We start from the raw sequence: 23,256 nt of genomic DNA, 5'->3' as shown, positions 1-23,256 counted from the left end.
AAACAGGAGTTATAAACTCAAATGTCCACAGGGGCCAGGAGGTAACTACAGACAGGTGAGGCAGGCCTGTTAAGATGAACTGTGGCACAGGATGCTCAGCCTCAGGGTCTAGGAAACAGTAGGAAGTGGCTAATACAATGGCCATTTAGACAATCCATAGCTTCTCTACTGGGACAGTTGTTCCTCAGCTTCAATGGATTAGGGCTGTGGCAGATCTTCATGTATTATGTGAAATCTTCTGATTTTTAAACATTGAGTAATGGATTTGAATTTAGAACTCTCTGCAAGCCAATATTCTTTAGGCAACTAGGTTTGGATGAAAGAATGCCAATTTAGGACGTCGGTGTGAATAGAAGCCTTTCTGCTTTTAGGGTGAGAATCACATTGATATGCAACAGATCAGAAATTCTGGGTCCATGATGGAGTGGGTGCTGACACTCAGCACCTAGAAGATGGCTGATATGGCAACTGATTGCCGATGGCTAAGAGCTCCAATACTTTGGGTTCTCACTTAGCAGGGTATAGAGCGGTCATCTTGCGATTTGACTTTTCCCAAAGCCTTGAAGAGCATGCCTTCACCCAGCTTCTGTGCTTGAGATACAACTATTGGTCCAGCTACTATCACCATTCTGCTGCAATTGCCCCTCTGCACAAGTCAGCTTGGGGAGACAGGATCAAAGTGGACTAAATTCTCTCTCAAGATATGGAGAAACATGTGCGACCCTTGGAAACACATCAAAGAGGAGGTTGGGCCATGTGTGTATATACGTGGACCATGAGAATGTTCTTCAATATTTGCCTTTGGGAAAGGACTGTGTCTTATGAGTTACATCCAGAACTGTGTAGAGCAGTGGTCGGCAAACTTGTTCAGCAAAGGGCCAGAGAGTAAATATCTTGGGCTTCATGGGCCACATACAGACTTTGTCACACATTCTTCTTTGTTTTTGTTTTGTTTTGCTTTTTATGATCCTTTAAAAATATACAAAACTTTCTTAGCTTGCAGGCCACAGAAAAACAGGCTGCGGGCCAGATTTGGTCTATGGGCTGTAGTTTGCCAACCCCTGGTGTAGAGGAACACCCCAGTTACATTGTGTGAACCTTGCCTTTTTGGTAAATTAAGAGACATTCAGGGAAGAAATAATTCTTTGCATCTACCAGTTTCTAGCACAGACCTTTATAAATAGAGGGGCTCAACAAATACCAGTAAGTAAATGATTTCACTATAAAGAAGGGAATTTTCAAATATTTTAAGTGAGTTAGTGTTGTCATGAGTCAGTTCTAGGAGTTTTCTCCAAACACATAGTGTTTCTTACAGTTTTCTCCAAACACATACTGTTAGTAACTCATCAAAAGAGATGGCAGGACTCACCATTTGTGGCCTGACATGATATGGAGAAAGTAGAAAGCCTGCCTTCCTGGATGGGAAGCAAAAGGGAGCAGGAGGTGTTTTCTTTTCCCCCTTATAAGGGGCCAGAGTACTTCTGGAAAGAATAGGCGTGAGGAGGTGGCAATAGCACCAATATTTCATGATCAGAACAAAGATGATAAGCATTAAAACCCCGTAATACCACAGACTTGAGATTTTTTTTTAATGTCCCAAATTCAGGGTACAACCATTGGGCAACACTGACTTTTATAAGAATAAATACAGTAAGTTCTCAATGAGCACATTTTTGTATATATTCCATTTGTGAAATGTCTATTTTAAAGGGAAATTTTATAGTGTCCTTAGGTTTCCAATATAAAATGTAGAACTCCAGTAAAGGTTTGAGGGCAGAATTTTATCTCTGGGTTGGTAAAATTATTTCCACTTAATAAATTGCCTCTATTTGGCTTATGCTTGCAGTGCCCCATGCCACTCACTGGCACCATGTAATGGCAGTAAATTAACATTCTCAGGTCTCTAGGATACCAGTGTTATACTGTCCTGATAGGGGTTTACTATGTGTTGAAAGAGTAGACAGCTCTGAGCGTGATATGAGGGGTCCCAAAAGAGTATCTAACCTCAAAATATTTCATTATTAGTACTCATGAGTGATATTAGGACTATAAAAGAAATTATTTCTCTAGGTTAATGCACAGAATCCATCAGAGTATCCTGTTAAAATAGAACACCTTGGGAAAAGTAATACACCCTAATTAACGCATTCTCATTAATTAAGAACCCAAGAGGGATCCACTTTTCAGGCCACTAAGCCTCCTCTAGTCAGCAGAGGGGAAAGCCCTCAGAGCACAAGGTTTGATAGTGGAAGAGTTACGGTGACGCAGCACCTATAGGGGAAGTAGGGCAGGTAGGGCCAAAATGAGGACTCTGGGAAATGAAGAGAGATGTGGGCGAGGAAGAACGGAAAAGAAAGTGTGCTGAGAGAGGCAAGGGCATACACAATATACGAGTATTTCCTTTATAAAGTTAACCAAACTCAACCCTGGTGCTCTAAGTGCCACGAAGCTGCAGTTTAGTCTCCTCAGATACAAAATTCACTAAAGAGACTAGATGTTTCAGAAGTGGAAACGAGCTAGTTTATTAAGAACTGTAAGTACCTATTATAAATATTGCAGTATTCTAGGTGTTATAAGAGATGAAGGGGGAAAGAAACAAACATGTTCTGAGCACGTACTATGTGCTCACCCATTATTTAGTTACATCATCTAATCCTTACAACCACCCTGTGAAAGAGGAAGCAATTCCCTCATATTACAGATGAAAATTTAGGGTCAAATAGCCTGTTGATACAAGTATAGAGTTTAGAGATTAATAATACTTGATGCCAAGTACTATGTTGAAGATTTATATGCATCTCTTATTTAAACATCAAAGCAGCCCATGAAGTAGACATCAGTAGTTTTTAAAAATTTTACAGATGAGTAATCTGATGCTCAGTCAGGTTAATTAATTTGTTCAAGGTAAGTGAGGATGTTGACATTCAAACACACACACAGTTAAAGGTCTCAGCTTTAACTGGTGGATTACATTGCCTTGAAGATGAGAAGTCCTTGTCTTCTGTCCTTCGAGCAGTATTTCACATCCATGCAAAGTATGTTATATAATGTTGCTCATACGGTAGAATGAAAATGTAACAAACTCCCTCCCTTAGATTGCCAAATTCTTCTTTCCCTTCTCCTTTTCCTCCTCCTCCTTCTTCTAATGATCTAAACTCCCTTATGGGTATGGGCCCTCATTTCTAATTAGGGGTGAGTAGGAAGAGATGACAGGGAGAATACCTAATCATGCTGATTAAAAGTCTCTTAGGGGGCCAGCCCGGTGGCAGGTTGGTTAAGTTCACATGCTCCATTTTGGCAGCCCAGGGTTCACTAGTTTGAATTCCTGGCACGGACCTATGCACTGCTTATCAAGCCATGCTGTGGCAGGCGTCCTACATATAAAATAGAGGAAGCTGGGCATGAATGTTAGCTCAGAGCTAATCTTCCTCAAAAACAAAAAGAAAGTCTTTTAGACCCATTTCAGGTGAGTATTCATTTAAATCCAAGTTCAAATCCTTATCTGTTTCCTTTCTCTCTTCCTGTTTCCAAAGATGAAGTCTGTGTTCAAGAGGGGAGCAACTACATCCTTGTGGTGGTGAGAAGGTGCTTCAGGAGCCCAGATGGGTTATTTTGCCTGACTTGTCTTTCAGATGTTTTGGTTGGTTTCTGTAAAGACATTTATCCCACTTGACAATGAGGTACCAGATTGGCACCTCCTGTTGAAGTCTGTGAGCTCTTCTTCCTTGACTCTGGCTTTATCTGTCTTCACCCAATCTAGTTCCTGTCAGTGGTGGTGTCCAGCAACTGGTTCTATCATGGGGCACATTTGATGGCCATCAGACACCTGCTGGACACACACTGCCACAGCCTTCTGGCATCAGGGATCTTTAGAATTGCTATTTGCATTCCCTTATTCCTGAAGGTGGCTCTCTCCAAAACTTCTCCATGAGGTCCCCCTTCCCTGCTGAAAACTTTTTGGGTGAGGGTGGATGGAAGGGATAGGCTCCAGTGAGCTGGTCCTTGGATATACTACTATGTGACCCTCATAAGACAAATGGGCATTCAGAAATCCCTGCCAAGCTAACACTGGCTCCAGTGAAAACTTGGGGTTGATCTCCAGATTTACTATGCCATCTGTCATTTCTAACAGGCAGGGGAGGAGGGGGAGGGCTTCATGTCAGATGCTGTGTCTTTCTAAAAAGGTATTGAATGTATTTACCTATATGAGTTGAAAACATAGGTCAATACAAAATCCTAAACACAAATGTTTATAGCAGCTTTATTCATAATTGCCAAAATTTGGAAGCAACCAAGATGTCTTTCAATAGGTAAATGGATAAACAGACTGTGGTACATCCGTACAGTGAAATACTACTCAGTGATAAAAATAAAAGAGCCATCAAGCCAAAAAAAGACATGGAGGAAACTTAAATCCATATTACTAAGTAAAAGAAGTCAATCCAAAAAAGCTACTTACTACAAGATTCCAATCATATGACATTCTGAAAAAGGAAATAGTAAAAAGATAAGTGGTTGCCAGCGATTCAAAGGGAGGGAGGAATGAAGATGGAACATGGGATTTTTAGGGCAGTGAAGCAATTTTGTATGATATTGTAATGTTGGATACAAGTCTAAGCCTTTTGTCAAAATCTATAGAAAGTAAACACAAAGAGTGAACTCTAATGTAAACTACGGACTTTAGTTAATCACAGCGTATCAATATTGGCTCATCAACTGTAATAAATGTGCCACAATAATGAAAGAAGTTAATAATAGGGGAAACTGTGAGGGGAGCATAAGGAGGTACCGAGGAACCCTGTAAATACCACTCCATTTTTCTGTAAATCTAATACTCCTCAAAAAAATTATTCTATTAATTTTTTTTTAAAAGCCATGGAACCAACCTCCATTGGGATCCCCTCAAGGGTATTTTTTTTTCCACACCATACCTTTCTAGGGTTTCAGGCTTGAAGGTGAGCAAAGACTTTGTGTCTGATCTCCTACCTTCTCCAGCCCTCTCTCCAAAAACCATCTCTGACTTACTCCTACTGGCTTTCAGGAACTTACTCTATGCCACATCCTCACATCCTCCCCCTTCCTGAGAAGACATTTGTCCCTCCCCCCTCCCACCAGGAGATGAAGGTGCAAGGGAACAGTGAAAGGAGCCATCCTATCAATAAGGAGGATGTGTAGGGAAATGCATCACAAATATTCCCAATTATATAGTAGAAAAATATTTGTAATATAACATAGGGCAGAAGCAAATAGCATGCCTATAAACATAATCATAAACTTTCAAGGACTTTCTAAAACTATGAAATATAAGATACATATAAAAAGTATATAAAGTATATACGAACACACTTCATTTGATGAATAATTGTAAAACAAACAAGTATGTAACCACCAACTAGGTAAATCAATAGAATATTTCCCACCATCATGAACGTCTTCACCCTTACCCCATGTGCCTCTCCCTGACCATAACTCTCTTCCTGTCCCCTAGAGGAAACCACTAATCTGATTTTTTGATAATCACTTCCTTGGTTTTTTAATAATTATGGAATTTTAAAGCTGGAAATATCATCAATAATCTTGCCCCACACATATTTCAGATGTGGCCTTTGATGCCAAGAGAAGGAACATCTTTCCAAAAGTCACACAAACTGGTGGTAGAGGACCAGAAACCAACTCTTCTGACTTCCGAAGCTTTTTGATATATGTCATGAATGCTTGGGAACAATCAGCAGAGGATGGCAGGGCGTGTGTTGGGATACTTGGTATCAATAGCTACATTTTATTGAGTACTCACTATGTACCTTACAACAACCCTACATATGCCATGCTATCATCTTTATTATTGTTATTATTAAATTATTGTACTTTGATGGGAAATTGATGAGGAAATCAAGACTTGGAGATATTAAGTAAGCTGCCAGAAGTCAGACAATTAGTATGTGGAAAATCTGGATTCTAATTTAGCCCCATCTGACTCCACAGCTTGGGCTCTTGTGCACTTTCTTTTCATTTAAAATCGTTGATTACTATTTCATTATTCTAAAAGTAATGTATTCTTTTGGTTAAAAAATCCAAGAGTTGCAACAGTTAGGAATGTGTTTGTCTACAATAGCAGGAAAACCCTATGAATAGTGTAGAGAGAAAGAAGCTCATCTGACTTATAGAGGAGAAGACTGGGTGAGGGGGGAGGCAGGTAGTAGAGGGCCATTCAGGGCAGCTCAATGGGCACATTAGGGACCCAGGCTTTTTCCATTTTCCCACTTCATCATCCTTAGCCTGTAGATCTTTGTCCTCAGGACTGTTATGTCAAGGTGGCAAAAAACCATTGTATCTCTAGGTATTGCATCAACCTTCTTAGTAAGGAGAGGAAGAAAGGAGGAAGCAGGAAGAAGCTTCTTATGAGAAAATGACAGCTTTCTAAGAAACCCTTAACTTCTGTCTCATTGTCCAGAATTGTGTCACGTGGCCACCCCTAGCAGCAAGGGAGCCTGGAGAGATATTTTTAGAAAAGCACACTGCCACTCTGAACAGAATTGGAATCCTGTTATTAAGGGTGAAGAGGGAATGGATTTTGGGTAGGCAACTAAGATTGTCTTCCACAAATGTTATAAAAGGTTTCCAAGTGAAACACCTGGGTCTTTCTACTACATCCGGCTATCATCTTCCTCCCATGCAACAGTTACAGTTGGTTTTTGAGTCAAATTTAGAGGACAGAGTGGACATGGATGGAAGGAAAGAATGGAACAACTTTAATGATGCAGTAAGACACAGGTGCGAAAAAAAATAGAGATGAATCTGAGGAAGTAAATTGAGGGGCATAAGGTATGAATTGACAATGGGCCTTAAAGGTTGGGCAGAATAGTTTGGCTGCTATACAAAAAGACTAAGAAAGTCACTGTAGATTTTGAACAGAGGAGTGAAATATTTCTATAACAAGAAAATGCATATTTGTTGTCATACTGAGATTCTTAATCTCTTTCCAAGTTGAGTCAATATAGTTATCAACACTTTGCCGCTTACCACCTCCAGAGCAACATGCTGCAGAATATGAATAGATCACTGGAGCATGATTCACCATTAATTAACAGTATTATCCTTTTTGGTGATTTATAAAAGACAAAGGAACAATTACTGTTTAACTAGAAATCTGTGTAGCTATGAGTGTCTCTTGTTTTCTAAGTTGGTTTTGCAACTAGTTTCTTTTGAAAAGCCATATGGATATGATTTAAGCTTTAAAACGATCAGTTAATTCCATTCAGGTGCATTGTAAAATTCATTACAAAATACTTCCTCTCCTACTACTCAAATGCCTCAGAGAATATCAGTTTTATATTTTTTACTCATTTGAATTGTGAATGTCAGCAGTGCTAAAAAGGGAACATTTTTCAGAAGACATAACAAAGACTTTATACTACTTTTCTGAAATATTTTGAGATAGTGCTTAGTACTATTGGGAACTTGAGTACCAAAAGTCCAAAACTTCTACGGGAAGTTAGGAACTTGTTCTAATTCTTCACAATTTGAGGCTTTTTAGGAATCTCCTGATATTTAAGGAAGTAATTTTTCTGTGATTCTGTCTGTAAATGTTTTCTCCTCCTGTAACAACATGATTTTGCTGTAATGCATTTCGAGACCACCTCAACATATGAAACTTCTTAATTTGAAGACAGATTTTTCTTCAATGGTTTTTCATTTGTTTTTATTTTTTGTTGTAGAAAGTCATGATGAAAATTTATTTGTTGAAGCATTTTCTCTCCTGGCTTTCTTTGTGTTTCCACAATAATTTTAAATATGAAAATTAATGTTCGTTTATACATTTCACTTATTTTTACCACTGAACTTTTATATTATTTCCTATAAAGGATTCATTAATTTCTCAAATGTATTTGTCTATCTTGTTGACATTCTATTGATAAATTTTGATAGCAGCAGATCATATTGATAGCAGTGAGATCAATCTATATCCCACCAACCTGTAATGCATGACAATTTGACCAAAGGCTACACTGGCTTTTAACTTTGAGACACATACATAAAATTATAAATGTTATTTCAATGGAAATATAATCTACTTAAGAAAACACATTTTTTGCCACTGTAAAATTATTTTACTAATAGCCACTTATATTTTAAAATATGCATAAAGGCATACCTGGTAATATCTTAATAAAAAACATGTAATCTTCCTTATAAAAATAAAAGCTAGGGGCTGGCCCAGTGGCACAGTGGTTAATCGGACATGGCACCGCTTGGCAAGCCATGCTTTGGTAGGTGTCCCACATATAAAGTAGAGGGAGATGGGCATGGATGTTAGCTCAGGGCCAGTCTTCCTCAGCAAAAAGAGGAGGATTGGTAGCAGTTAGCTCAGGGCTAATCTTTCTAAAAAATAAATAAATAAATAAATAAAAGCTAAAGGAGACAAACAACCTCAAAATAAAAATAACAAAATAAAAATTAGAGTTTCCAGGGTTGGAACTCAGTGGAAAATCTCCTTTGGCCAGAGAAATAGACTACACAGTCCTGCTTCTGTTTTCAAGATTTGTCTTTCCATTGATGTCTATCATTAATTAATACTGCTATCACCAAAAATTTAGTCTCAGACATGAGCTGCTCCTCTCTTTAGTCTGGGCCAAAGATGACCTGTGATCCTTCCTTTAATATCAGGAAACAGAGTCAGGACTGAGATATTGAAAAACTTTCTATTAAAGATTGAAGGATAACCAAGTAAACCAAACCAAGTGATCTGACTCAGAAAACATAGCTTTTCCTCTAGGTTTGCAGGCCCATTACAATTCTGTGGAAGCCTAATTAGGTAGAGGAAAGGTAGTCAGATAAACTCTTAACATCTCAGGAGTTTGACACAAACTCCTATAGATGAGCATTTCTTGCTCTCCCGAGGCTCTTCCCACTTTGTACCACAGCCATCTTTCACATACCTTCTAAGACCTCAGTGTTTGGCTACATCATGACAGATGAGGAAAAGATTTGGAGGCTTGCCCCTGTGTGTGGCCTGGGGGGCAGTTACGGACCATGCAACAGTTGCTGTGATGGAAAGCACTGGAGACAAAGACAGGGGCTCCAAGGCTGCCATTTCCTCTTGAAGGTTAATGAAGCCTGTAGTTGGAGGTGGGATGTACTCCCCCCCACATTGGGCTACTTCACTCCACATCCTCATCACATTTTAAAACCTAGCAAGCTGTCCTAGTGAAATCTGTGGTCTTGACTGAATAGCTCCTAATGCTTTTCTCTCCTTTCTTCTAATAGAAGTTCTATAATTTTCTCACAAAAAGTTTAATCCATTTTCTTTTCTTTGTTTTTGTACTGTGAAGTTGTTTGGGTGAGTATTCATATTTGTCAGTCTATACTATTCTTGTAGTTAAAAAAAAATGCTTGACTGATGCAGGTCAGGATTATATCTGAAAGCAAATGACATAAAATTTCCTCATCTCCTTCTGACTGTTTTGTAAGCAGAGTAAAATCACTTTGCTGCTCCTAGATGTACAGGTAGAAGAACAGGCAGGGCCTAGAAGAGCTTACAAGTTGCTCTCCTTGAATGTAGATATCCTTCTCACTTCATTCCTCTGGGTCTGGAGGTACTTGTCTTAGCAAGACTAATGGCTAATTTTCTTGAACCTAGTTGGAACAAGAGAATGTGACCCTTCCAAGTAATGCATTTGTAACTTCTTTTTCCTTTCCTTGGAAACTTGAGGGGTACTTATTGGTGGGCTGAAATAACGCCCTAAATCTTACAATTTGAAACAATTGGTTGAAAACTTCTTTGATCACGCATGGCTATTCTAATATAGTCACTCAAGATTAAAGTCAAAGGGGCCAACCATTCTCTCAGATTTCACTAAATCTCAAAACACAAAAGTTAGAAAAAAAGATAAGATATAATAGTTAATGAAGGTCAAACTGGATGCAAAATTAGGAATGAGTTAGGAAAAACATTTTACTTAAATATCCTGTATATAATATGACTAATTATCTTGAAAACTATAATGGATAATGATTACCAGAAGAAAACAGATAATTAACTGCATAAAGTATAAGGAAGGACAAAGAAAAATAATATTTTATCCATATCTAATACTGTCTAGGTGAGAAAATATTCTGATTCTAGTTAACTGATCCCAGATTTTACTCAAGAACTATCCAGAAAGGACAAAAGAATAACACAACAGGCCACAGTTAGTTGACATGAATTTCCATGGTTTAATACCCAACATCCTTAATTACTGCTCCCTAGCAACCTGATGGACAGTCATAATTAATTAAACAAACATTTATTGAAATTCTACTTTTGTAGTAAATATTTGACCCTTGAATTTTAGGAGCTTTTCAACCACTGAAAGAGACAGAAAAATAAAAGATCATATTAGAGAGGCATGGGGCTATGATGATGTAAACACAAGTGTACATGGAGAGGCATCTCGAATCAGCCTGGGGAAGTGGTGAAGGCCAGTGGTGGTAACAAGCTCAAACTCTAGAGACAGACTGGGTTTAATTTCCCACTCCATGATAAATTTTTGTATGACCTTGTGCAAACCCATTCATCTCTCTAAACATCAGTTTCTTAATCTGTGAAATGAGGAAAACAGGCACCTTTCCTAATGAGGTTTAAATGAGATTATGTATTAAAGCATTTGGTGTAATGCCTGTAGATTGTAAATGCTCAATTTATGTTGGCTAGTACTATTTACAGAAGAGATGATGCTTGAAATGAGTTTATGGGATGAGTGCGATTTAGAGAAGAGGGAAGTGGAAGAGAGCATTTTAGGGAGAGGCAATGACATGGGATAAGCACTGAGACACGAAACAGCATACCATCTCTGGGTAACAGCAAGTGGTTTATATCTATTCTATTTTAATTTACTTTCATTAAACCCAGCATGTCCTCACAGTTGGCATGCAGATAACATAAAAAGTTTGCTACAAACATTTGTAATCCACCTCAGGAATTCTTTCAGGTGTACCCTCCTCTCAAAACTCCTCTCCTTAATTAGCCTAGTTTCTGAATTCAGTTTGGCTCCCACCTTGTCTGCTCTTAATCTAACCCTCCATTTTGGGTTGTTTACTGCAGACCTGACTATGTACTTCAGGGGACGCACTCCAGCTGTTTGCCTACTGGCTCCATGAACTACAACCACAGTCAAGATATGCCTTACCATTGAACTGCAGCCATCCTCCTGGATACTCCCTAGCTAAGCCTGCCACTGATCCTTCACCACCAGACAAGGAGGATGACTAGACAACTTTCTAGAGAGATAGCCCAGTGCCAAATTATAATGAGCTTTGTGTGTTCAGCTTAGGAATCTGAACATTTTCCTAAAAACTATGAAGACCCACTGAAGAAATTTAAATAGAGGAAAGATGTGACCAGATTTCTATTTTAAAAAGATCATTCTAGTAGCAGTTCCTAGATCAGATATAGGAAAAACCATTGGGAGTGTCTGCTCAGGTAGTCCCAATAGAACGGACCTGTTCTAAAACAGTGGCAGTGGGAAAGAAGGAAAAACAGTGAGTGTGAAAGAGATAATGGACATAAAATGTCTTGGACTTGGTGACTCATTAGCCATGGAAGGTAAGTAATAGGGAGGAATCCAGGATTTCTACTAGCTCAGGCAACTAGAAGGGTAGCAATGTCAAAGAAAAGGAATACAGGATAAAAAAGTTAAATTTTAGGATAAAAACAATAAGGTCAAATTTGGAGTATGAAGATGATGATTCTTGTTTCCAGACTAGGTACATGTCTTCTATTAAAAATGAGTAATTCTTCTGTGCCAGAAGAATTCTATAGAAATCAGTGTCTGGTGATTTTGGATGCATGATTGCCTCCTAGAGGGCCTGATTATCATTGGATTAACTGATTGAACAATTCCAAAAGGTTCAACAATCATATGTTTTAATGTTTTCTATGTTAATAGGCATTTCTTTTAAAGCATTTTTTTAAAAGTTTGGATTGATCATTAATTCAGGCTGGCCTATTCATTTATTTGGAAAAAAAGATTTGTATTTGGTCAACTTATACAACCATTAGTACCCTGGAGGGGCAGCATAGTGAATTGCAGGCCCCTAATTGGGTGTGTACCCTGACGTTGGAAAAATTACTTAAGTTCTTTTGACCTTGTTTTCTCAAATATTTTTATAAAATGGAATTATAATAATACTTACCTTTTAGGGCTGCTGTGAGTATTGAGTAAATTTACAGTTCAGTGACTGGCACAATGAAAACCCTCAATAAATGTTAGCTATTACTATTATCCAAGATAATACAGCAAAAGTCCATTGCAAAGCATCTCATTTCACTATTGCACAGTTTTAGTTTCACTTGAGGTAAAATCATATTCCTCATGAAGATAGGCACAAAACATTGCAAGTTTATATGCTGCATTAATGTTTTTAAAACTATTTTTAACTAATAATGAAGGATATATATATATATATCACATTAATAACAGTATACATGTTGATAGATATAAACATAAGAGAAACATAGCAACAAGTGTGGTTAAAGTTAACATATGTTAAGAATATTTAAACAATATTTTGTATTTATATAGCACAAAGAGTCCAGAGTACTTTATAAGTTTACATTTTTTTCTGAATACTTGAAAAACTTCAATGATATTTCAAAACCTTCCCCAGAACCTTCAGGAGGTAGTTTGTCATGCTTAACTTCACAGAAAGAAATACAGACCATCCAAATACACCTGGCCATGATGAAACACAATTACATTAATTAGATCAATAAAAGTCTATTTATATGGAGAGAATTTGCTTTGATGAATAGTTGTTTTATCAAAACTTTACTATGTTAGAATTTTAAATAAGGTTCAGAGTTTATACAAATTCAAGTTTTGGCATTTCAATTGCAATCTTCCTATATTCACTTTTACTAATAAAAAGTAGAATGTAGAATTTTAAACATCTATTAAAGTTATAAAAATTCAAAAACTAAGCTGCACTGCACAATGTATGTATCTATTCAGGAACTCAAACGCTATGATATTATCTCAGGTTACTTTACCAACAACCAAGTACCTCATTTTAAATTACAAATTCATGGTGAAACCACAGCATTGTTCATTGTTTATATTTCTTGGAGTGATCAACTTCAAAGCGGACTATTCCTTAAACTTTAAAAATTGCTAATCCTTTTACAGATCATTAAAGATCAAATATTGAAGCCCAGAGAGATGAAGTGATTTCCTCAAAATAACACTGTAACAAAGCTAGTTCTAAAACCCAAATTCAAAGTAAGTTCAGTAAACTCTTGTGATGCTAGATCACCACAAGAAAGTTGCATAGATAGTATGCAATTTCTTAATAGGAAGTGCAGCAGACTTCAAATAATCTTGGAGGCCATTAGTGAAAAGCTAAAGTTAGGGTAGTCTAACAGTAGTATCACATTAATGTGAGAAGTAAGGTATGTTTGACGAACATGATAACCTCTTTTCTTCCTTTAAAAATTTCTATTTGCATACTTCACAACTGGAAAAGAAAAAAAAGCCTAATTATATAGCCTCCAAGTTCATTTCAAACCCACGTAGAATTCACAAAATACACACACCCTTGAAGGAAAAAACCTACTGCACTATAGGAAATTAGAAGTAAAAAACCTTTTCATATTTTCTGTGGAGAAAAATTTATGAAATGAATAAATCAATTTGTGGGGAGTTGTAAGATTAAAAGGATTACAAACTGTGGACATAAAGGAATGACATTTCAAAGGAGCACAAGATTGGTGATTTTTTAAAAAAAAATTATAGTTTTAAAATTTTGTTTTGCATTTTAATTTCTATACCCTTACTTCCTAGTTTTTGACACAAATTCATTGTTGCTAATGTGTTTTGTCAAAGTGTTACTTATTCTCCTTTTTTTCATGCAGAGGAAAGTATATAAAGCGAGGTTTTAAAAATTTTTAAAGAAAACATAGAGTTTTCCAAAATTTTTCTCAGTGTCATAATCTCAGATTTAAATCTAGCAAAAAAGAAAATATCAAGCAATGGCATACTAATTCCTTTAGCAAACACAAAAACATTTTAAAAACTGAATTCAAATTCATTTTGATCTACCTTAAGCTCAGGACACCCAGAGACATTGACTGTGGATTAGCTGAAAGCTAGGCTTGAGAGTGCGGAGACCTACCGTTCCTTCTTCTGTTCATAAATTCATCATTATCCAACAACCCTAGGAAAAACGTATTCAGAGACTTAGACGAATGGCAGAGTACAAAAGATATTAAGAGGAAACTCCACTTACCAACAGTCAATGAAAATGATGACTACATAAATAAAAGTGAAGGAGGTTTTAATTGACCCTGGGAAGGATCTTGTACAGGACCCTCTTTTCCCAAGACCTCCAGTCCCCCATGTCTTCTTTGCCCTTCCCTTATACGACTGTTCGGTTTCTTCTACCTAACTCACATTTTCATTGAGGGTTGTGGCCTTCTGGTCTTGGCTTTGTGGAGGGGTTTAAGATTATAACTTTTCACCTCATGAGGTCCAAGGCTTTGTCTCCAGTCTCCAAGAGACCATTAAAATTGAAATTCTAGCTTATTAAGGAATGGTAGATTTCTCTCTTCAGCACTGGTTTACTTTTTTTGATTTGGGCTTTTGTTCCTCTCAAGGTCTTTGGGAATTTCCTTTACTTTCTTGCCAGCTTGGGAATGCATTTAATAAGCTGCTTTAAAATGCCTTATCCAGAATGTTTAGGTGTTTGCTGAGGAGGTTTATTCAGCTTACCTAACTCACCACATGATCAGAAATGGAAATAATTGTTATAAATCTAGAAAGTGTAAAACTATAATGTAATCTGAAAAATGGGAGTCAGAGAGAGAAAAACAGGATGAAAGAAGGGAAAATAGTATAATTTTTTCATCTTTTATTGTAGAGCGTCAATAGACACCATTTAAATTTGGGCTACAGATCCATATAAATACTGTGATTGACAGAGGAACTAAAACTAAGCATTGTAAACAGGACTTATCTCTGAAACCTGAGTGGGGTGGGGTGATGTTAGGAGAGGAAGCCTTTTGCTTTTTGAACAGGTGGAAGTAAAACTGTCTTTATTCACAGTAGGCATGATCATCTACAGAGAAAATCTAGAATTGACCAAGAAGCTACTAGAACTAATAAGTGGCTTCAACAAGGTATCAGGATACAAGATCGACATAAAAAATCAATTACTTTTCTGTGCACTAGCAATGAACAAAAGGAATTTAAAAACAATATTATTTACAATATCATCAGAATTACAGTATACTTAGGGGTAAATCTGACAAAAGATGTGAAAGACCTACATACCAAAAACTAAAAGTCATTACTTAGAGAAATTAAAGAAGACCTAAATAAAAGGAGAGATATATCTTTTTCATTGGGTCAGAAGACTCTATACTATTAAGACATCAGTTCTCACGAGATTAATCTACAGACTGAATATAATACCAATCCAAATCCCAAGAAGTCTTTCTGTAGAACTTGATTCTAAAATTCATACGGAAATGCAGATGACCTAGAATATACAAAACAACTTTGAAGAAGAAGAACAGAAATGGAGTTAATACCACCAAATTTCAAAATTTATAAGGGCAGCCTGGTGGTGCAGCAGTTAAAGTTTGCATGTTCCACTTCAGCAGCCCAGAGTTCGCCAGTTTGGATCCCAGGTGTGGACAAGTTACCGCTTGGCAAGCCATGCTGTGGCAGGCGTCTCACATATAAAGTAGAGGAAGATGGGCACGGATGTTAGCTCAGGGCCAGTCTTCCTCAGCAAAAAGAGGAGGATTGGCAGCAGATGTTAACTCAGGGCTAATCTTCCTAAAAAAAATTATAAAGTTACAGTAATCAAGATAATGTGGTATTGGGATAAAGATAGACAAACATACGAATGGAACAGAATAGAAAATCCCAAAATAGACCCATGCATGTATGAACAACAGATTTTTGACAAAGGTGGAAAGTCAATTCGATGGAGAAGGATATTCTTCTTAAGAAATGGTGCTGGGACAACTGGAGATCTGTTTAGAAAGTTGTGAACCTCAACCCTTATCTCACATCCTACACAAAAAATAATTCAAAATGTCTCATAGAGCCTAAATATAAGAGCTAAAATAACAGACTTTTGTTAAAAAAAACAGAGAAAAATCAAATGACCTTAGGTTAGGCAAAGACTTTTTAGATAAAACAAAAAAGGTACAAATCATAAAATACAATATTGATAGATTAGACTTCATCAAAATTAGAATCTTCTGCTCTTTAAAGGATACCTTTAAGGAAATCAAAAGGTAAGCCATGCACTGGGAGAAATACTTGCAAAATATGTATCTGACAAAGAACTTGTATCCAAGCTATGTTAAGAACTCTTATAACTCAATAAAAAGACAACCCAAAAAGTGGACAAAATATGAACAGATATTTCATAAAAGAAGATATATGAATGGGCAGTAAGTGCATGAAACGATGCTTACCTTACTAGTCATTGGGATACAAATTAAAACCACAATGAGATATTATTACACATCCATTTGAACAGCTAAAATTTAAATGATATTTTAATCCTTGCCAAAAGTGTTGACAAGGATGAGGAGCAACCAGAATTTTCATACATTTCTGGTGGGAATACAAAATAATAAAGGCGCTTAGGAGAGCATTCCAAGAGTTGCTTACAAAGTTAACAACCACTTACCATATGACACAGAAATTTCATTCCTAGGTATCCATCAAAGTCAAATGAAAACATCTGTCCACAAGAACACTTATACACTAATGTTCATAGCAGCATTATTTATAATAACAAAAAATTTGACAACACATTGTGGTGTATCCAAACAATAGAACACTACTTCACAATAAAAATAAATGAATTACTGATATACACAACAATATGGATAAATTTCAAAAATATCCTAAGTAAAAGAAGCTGGACCAAAAAAAAAAGCAAAAAACTTTAAATATTGTATATTTCCATTTATGTGATATTCCAGTAAAGGGAAAAATATAGTGATAGCAGATCTAAGTTTTCCTAGGGCCAGGGGTGGGAGTGAGGTAGGGTGTTAGAGAGGATTGACTGCAAAGAGCGACAAGGAAATTTTTGATGGTGATAGAAATGTTCAATAGCTTAATTGTGGTGGTGGTCAAATGACTGCATACATTGGTAAAACTTATCTCATTGTACACTTAATGTGGTTAATTTTATTCTATGGGAATTATACCTCAATAGAGCTGTTTTTTTAAAAACGAATATACACTTATTTCTACCCAAAGTTGGCATAATACTGATTACAAATGTACTTTTCAAATGGCTTTGTTAGCTGGAAAAATCGGTTACAAGAAGAAATTAAAAACCGTGGTAGGTATAAGGTCAGTTCAGTTCAAAAATCTCATCCTAAAAAAAGCTGTTCTTGAGGATCTTTACTATTTACAGACTGAAAGCAAATTGTGTGAGAGGCATCACAGGTCCTTTGCCTTCTGTATTCTGCCTTCAGAACTTCTTGCTGCACGTGGATAAATGGATCCCTTTTAATTGCCTTATTTCTTTACAGAATTATAGTGTGTTAATATCCTCTGAGTAGATCCAATGGCCTTTCTGAAGCCTTTTATGTGGCCAGATGGGAAGGGAGTAGAACAATATCCACTGGTCCAGTTTCCCCCTCTTTCCAAACATTAAAAAAAAAAAATCAAGATGCCCTCAAAATCCTTTTTTCTCCAGTTTCTCTAAGAGAGGGGTTAACAAAGCGCAGTAACACTCTTAAAGCTCTCCTGCTGCTAACGGGAGTGCAACAGAGACTGTCACCATAAGGACTGACTCCTGACTGCGAGCTGAGTCTTTCTCAAGAGAAATCTGACAATTAAGTGCAGAAGTTGCCCCTGGATTGCACCAAAGATTATCTCAGCTGGGGTTCTGAGAAGGACTCTGGCAGAATATGGCCCAGGGGAAGCCCCTTTGTGGCGCAGATCTAACACCTTCTTGCCCTATGGGGCTGATGACAGCCCGATAGCTAGGAAGCAAATGCATTTTAGATTCATTGAGTTTCACAAGACGCCCTCCAAAGTGAAGTTTTTAAAAATGAAGTTTGGAAAGAGACACATTGTGAGTAAACAAAACTGTGGCAAATTTTAGGCTAAAATAAGCAATAAAAATATTATTGGTATGTAGAAAACTTTACCAAAAAGTTTTTCATTTTGTTTGCCTTCTCCCCCTTGATAGACTGTGTAGCACTGTTTCAAATTCATGTAAGATTCTCCTTTTTTAGGCTGTAGCTTTCAAAAATAATCCTGTTCCCTATACAGGGGAGGCTGGGTATAGGATCAGAGACTAGAGAGAGGCAGCTCAACATAGTGGTTAAGAGGGCAGACTAGGGTCAGATTCTCTTAGTCTGGTTTAAATCCCAAACCACAAGGTGTGTTGCTTAGGGAAAATTATTTAATCTCTCTGTATCTGTTTCCTTATGGAGGATAATAATAGTATCTACATATAGAGTTGTTACAGGATTAAATGAAATAATACACATAAAAAATTGAGAACAGTAACTAGCATATAGAAAATGCTTGTATTAATTAGGATTCATTTCACCTGTGACACAGAAAACAGGATGGCTGTTTTCTTTCTCATGTAAATATAGATAGTACAGGGCAGTATAGTGGCCTCACAATCACTAGGGACTTATTCTCCTATTCTGTTGCCCCATGTACTTTGTTTGGTCCAAGTTTGTGGCATCCTTGTTCTAAGCAGCAGGATGGAGAGGGGGATGAAAGGATAAAGGGGCAAAAGGACACAAGCAAGGTGCCTCTTAAGGAAGATTTGTTAGAAGTGGCCCCATGAACACTTATGAATGCCTCCTATTGACCAGAGGTTAGTCACAAGTCTCTGTCTAGCTTCCAGCGAGGCTGGAAAGGAAAGTCTGAAAAGGTCATTTTGCAGAAGAGGTCCAGCAAAAACAGGAGTAATTCTGCTACAGAGGAAGGAGAGAACATAACTAGTAATCTCTGTCAGAGTGCTCAATAAATGTTAGCTATTGTAGTTACTTTGTTACCTTATGGCTTCCCCCTCAGTCTCCAGACCCTATAGTTCCTCCTAGCTCATGTGATTTCTTTTGTACATGCCCCTCCACTTTAATGTGCCACTGAAATTTGCATGTTTATAAAACTGTGCTTATTTTTAAATTTTCCTCTCTTCTCCTCTAATATTCTGCCAGAGTAAGTGTAATACTATCCTTTACTTATATTCATATCTATACTTATAATCTCGAGATATTATTTTCTAATTTATTCAATGTCTTTCTTTTTCAACTAGTCTGTTATGGACTGAATTGTGTCGTGTCCCCACCCTTCATATGTTGAAGTCCTAACTCCCAGTACCTCAGAATGTGACCGTATTTGGAAATAGATTTTTTAAAGAAGTAATTTAGTTAAAATGTGTTCATTAGGGTGAGTCCTAATCCAATATGAGAAGTGTCCTTATAAAAAGACAAGATTAGAACAGAGACACATACAGAGGAAAGACCTTTGAAGACATGGGGAAAAGATGGCCATCTACAAGCCAAGGAGAGGGGCGTCAGAAGGAATCAACCCTGCCAACCTCTTGATCCTGAACTCCTAGCCGCCAGAATTGTGACAAAATAAATTTCTGTTGTTTAAGCTACCCAGTCTGTGGGGCTTTCTATGACAGCCCTGGAAAAATTACACATAGTCTATGATCTTACTTGATGTCATCAAAGTCCCAACAATAAACAGACGACACACTAGAAAGAGGGCAATTTGAGGAGAGTTGAAGAACAGAGGGCTCACTTACTAAGATGAGGGTATGGGGAACCAGAAAGGATGGTGCATTAAGCTGGGGAACGGTGCAGCTGTTCCCACCCCCTAAACCCAAGGTAAGAGGGGAAGGAGCCTTTATCAAAATCTTTAGTTGAGGGATGCAGCTATCTTGAAGTCAATTTGCAGGGAGGGAGAGAGGGTAATAAATACCCTGACCTCACTCTCCTCCCTCCCTGCCTCCAATCTCCTGCCAGAGTTGCTACTGATGGAAACCAACCGGCAGCCAGAAAGCATGGAAGTGCAATAATGTGGTCCATGAAGGTCAGCCTTCTAGAAAGGAGGGTGAAGAAGAGTAAGACTGAGTGAATCTAGAGAAACAAAGAGACAACCTCTAATACAGGAAGGAACTTTTAAGTTCCTTTTGTATTTTCCTCTTCCTTGTTCCCCATCCTCCACCACCTCCTCTAGGCACCCATAATAACTATGTAGCATAGCACGTATAGCAAGTCCTCAATATCTGGGATTTGAGTATTTTTCATACTCAGTAATTTTCAAGTACTATCAATATTCCCCTCATACTAGTTTTTAGAATATGTCATCTCACTATTCCCAGTTACAGCCTTAATCCAAGTCCTAACTATATCTTGCCTCTAGGACTACTGTATCCCTAATAGTTTCTTGTTGATTCATTCTTTACAAATGAAAAAACAAGCAAAGCAAATCAACCCACAAAACCACAGTAGCTTAAAAAAGACCACAATAACCATCTCAGTTGATTATACTTTCCGATTGCATTTTTTCCTTGTCTCACCTTTATATTGATTCATTATAGTTGAAATCAGACTAAGATTGTTTGTGGATATTTAAGTAAGGTTCCTGTCAACTTTCTTTCCAAAAGCGTTATAACTTCGAGCCTATCTTACCTGTTTCTGACAGGTAGGCATTACATCTTTTGGTCTATAATAAACTTTTAGGATATTCCTTTTTCAAAGATGATTGCCAAACATAGTACTATGGCTTTTCCAAGAGACACTAATAAGTTGTAATGTTTTGATTATACAATGAAGTTAACTTAATAATATTCTTATAAGAATCACTCTTACTTACACTGGATACTTCCTTAGTTTACTCTCAGCAGTGAGAATGCCTGCTCAGATAAATCTCCATTTTAGATCCACTTATTTATGCATCATTCAGTTCTGCCATCTCTGTAGCTGATTCCTTAGAAGCTGATGAACTTACTGGCTTTTCTAGAAACACAATGCTTTGTATTACATTGTTGGGTCATTGAATCAGTGCTGACTCGCAAGAAAATGACATGGTTATTTTATATGATTCTACTTTTTATCTTTTTGACTTCACTTCAGGAAGAATTTAACTTAAACAATTATTCACTTTCAAATATAGGCATTTTTAACCCTAGGAAAAATCCCTTGTCAGACTTTCAAATGTCTTTTAAAATTATTCCCATTAACATTTTTTGTCGTTCACCAATCTTCAACAGAAATTAGTGTTCTTTCTTTAAGGGTTATTTCTTCTGGGTGAAGAATGATATCACATTTAATAAGAAGTCTGTAATTATTGTGTTACACATTTGAAGCTACAAATAGAATATCCCTGTAATGTAAATCCAATTAATGAGGTAAACATTCTAGGGTCAAAGTAGGGTACTGAGTTCAAGGGCTCTTAAGTCATCATCTTAGAAAATAATTCTTCTATTTCTTGGTTAAATTAGTTTTTTTCTGATCTTTGTGAAACTAGTATACAAAGTTCACTGTAATTTTGTTATCTCAGCGGATTTCTATATTTTCTGGTTAGTTAACAGCCCATCCCCCATATGAAGAAGGAAAAACAAAGAGACAAATTGTTTAAATTCAGTTTTCCTACTATATTTCAGGGCCATTTTATTCATCAAGCACTATGGTCAGGACTTACATGTTTCTGAAGCTCCTCTGAAAATGTTGGGGATCTGGAAAAAAGTTACTTCAAAATATGAAAAGAAAGCTGCAAATCAAAATGAACAAATACTTAATTAGATGTCTGCAAAGCTTACCATTATGTCATTTGTAAACTCAATTGTTAGTTACATATATTTTATGTGATATATGGGTGCATTTTAATATGTTTGATATGATGTGGGACTGGAGGCCTCCAAAACCAAGTTCTAATCAGTACTTTCACTGATTAAGCCAGATCTATGAAAGTCTTAAAATGACCTTAATCTCCTTTATGGAAGAAAGTACCAGATAAAATTTTTAACAGTGCTTGGAGGCAAGTGTTTTAAACATTCTACTATACAATGTATACTTTTGTGTTCTCTGTCCCGCAAAATAAAAATGTTAATAAGCTAAACAGAACAAAATTTTCAGAAAAATATTCGATGCATATAAATTCTCTTCTCAAAACAAACAAAAAGCATCAAGAGACAAATTCATGTAGTTTGAATCAATGATCTTTATTTTTTTCTTTATTAGTGGCTAAGTTGGCAAAAAATATATGGGTGAAAAAATCAGTCATATGCTTTAACAGTTGACATAAGTACTCAAAAACAATCAAAATATAGGCTTTATAATGTAATGTGATGTTGGTGGGGGGTGGAGAGGGCGAGATGTATGACACGTTCCAGTGGGAATATACTTTCAGTACAGTTAAGATAGGAATAATGGTCTTAAGAATTTCTTTGGCAGTAAAAGACTTTGGATCAAATAAAATCACATTTTTGATAAAAATTGAGTAAAAATAAAATAGTTTTCAGCATATATCATATAGTATCAATTGCTGATTAAGTCATAAGAATTAATCTCTAACACAGCTCAAGATCATTATCTTGTAAAAATCTACTTGGGGTTCACAAAGTTCTTAAGAAATGCTGATAGAAGTATCTATTAACTTTATTTATAGTGAGTATTTACTCCACCAAAAAATTTTCCTAATTTCAAAAAAGTATTACATGAACATATATGTTTAGTATTTTGAATCATTTTACCTGGTGTGCCATCTCTGAAAATCCATGAAAATTAGAAGTTTATAATTGAGATCATTCAAGTCTTTTTTTGTCTGTTGGTGAGGAAGATTGGCCCTGAGCTAACATCTGTTACCAATCTTCCTCTCTTTTTTTTGCTTGAGGAAGATTGTCCCTGAGCTAACATATGTGGCAATCTTCCTCTATTGTGTATGTGGGACACCACCACAGCAGGGGTTGATGAGCGATGTTTAGGTCCACACCCAGGATCCAAACCCGAGAACCCTGGGCTGCTGAAGTGGAGGGCACAAACTTAACCACCATTCCAACGGGACAGCCCCGGGAGATCACTCAAGTCTTTTAATCCTTGATTTAGAAACTTTTTCTTCCACCTCCCAAAGCCTTGAGTCTTTACTTAAAGAGTTTACAGGACCTTCTCAACCTGGTCAGAGTTAGCACCAAATCTCTCAAATACCCTTAATGTTGCCTCAGAAGAAGGTTATATGATCTCCACCATGTTTATGATACTGCAATTCC

The 23,256-nt window shown here is 36.8% G+C and overlaps 1 long non-coding RNA gene across 10 annotated transcripts in view; it reads right to left on the bottom strand.

Annotated features, from left to right (window-relative positions):
* The window catches only part of LOC102148149 (uncharacterized), a 55,418-nt gene that overhangs the window by 27,315 nt on the left and 4,847 nt on the right, over positions 1 to 23,256 (bottom strand). For 4 of the 10 annotated variants that reach the window (XR_002803224.2, XR_011431189.1, XR_011431197.1 and 1 more), the window contains exons 2-4: positions 21,693 to 21,761; positions 20,865 to 21,007; positions 14,079 to 14,193 (exon numbers count right to left, since the gene is read on the bottom strand). This is a non-coding gene — a long non-coding RNA (uncharacterized lncRNA). Of the gene's footprint in view, positions 1 to 12,284; positions 12,714 to 14,078; positions 14,194 to 15,035; positions 15,819 to 20,864; positions 21,008 to 21,692; positions 21,762 to 23,256 lie in introns of those variants that run through there. The other 6 variants (XR_011431194.1, XR_011431191.1, XR_011431193.1 and 3 more) reach the window with 4 other exon arrangements.

The sequence above is a fragment of the Equus caballus genome, chromosome 23, assembly GCF_041296265.1.
Source record: "Equus caballus isolate H_3958 breed thoroughbred chromosome 23, TB-T2T, whole genome shotgun sequence".
NCBI lineage: Eukaryota > Metazoa > Chordata > Mammalia > Perissodactyla > Equidae > Equus > Equus caballus.
Note: the sequence above shows the minus strand (reverse complement) of the source record. Positions and strands in the feature narration are given on the sequence as shown.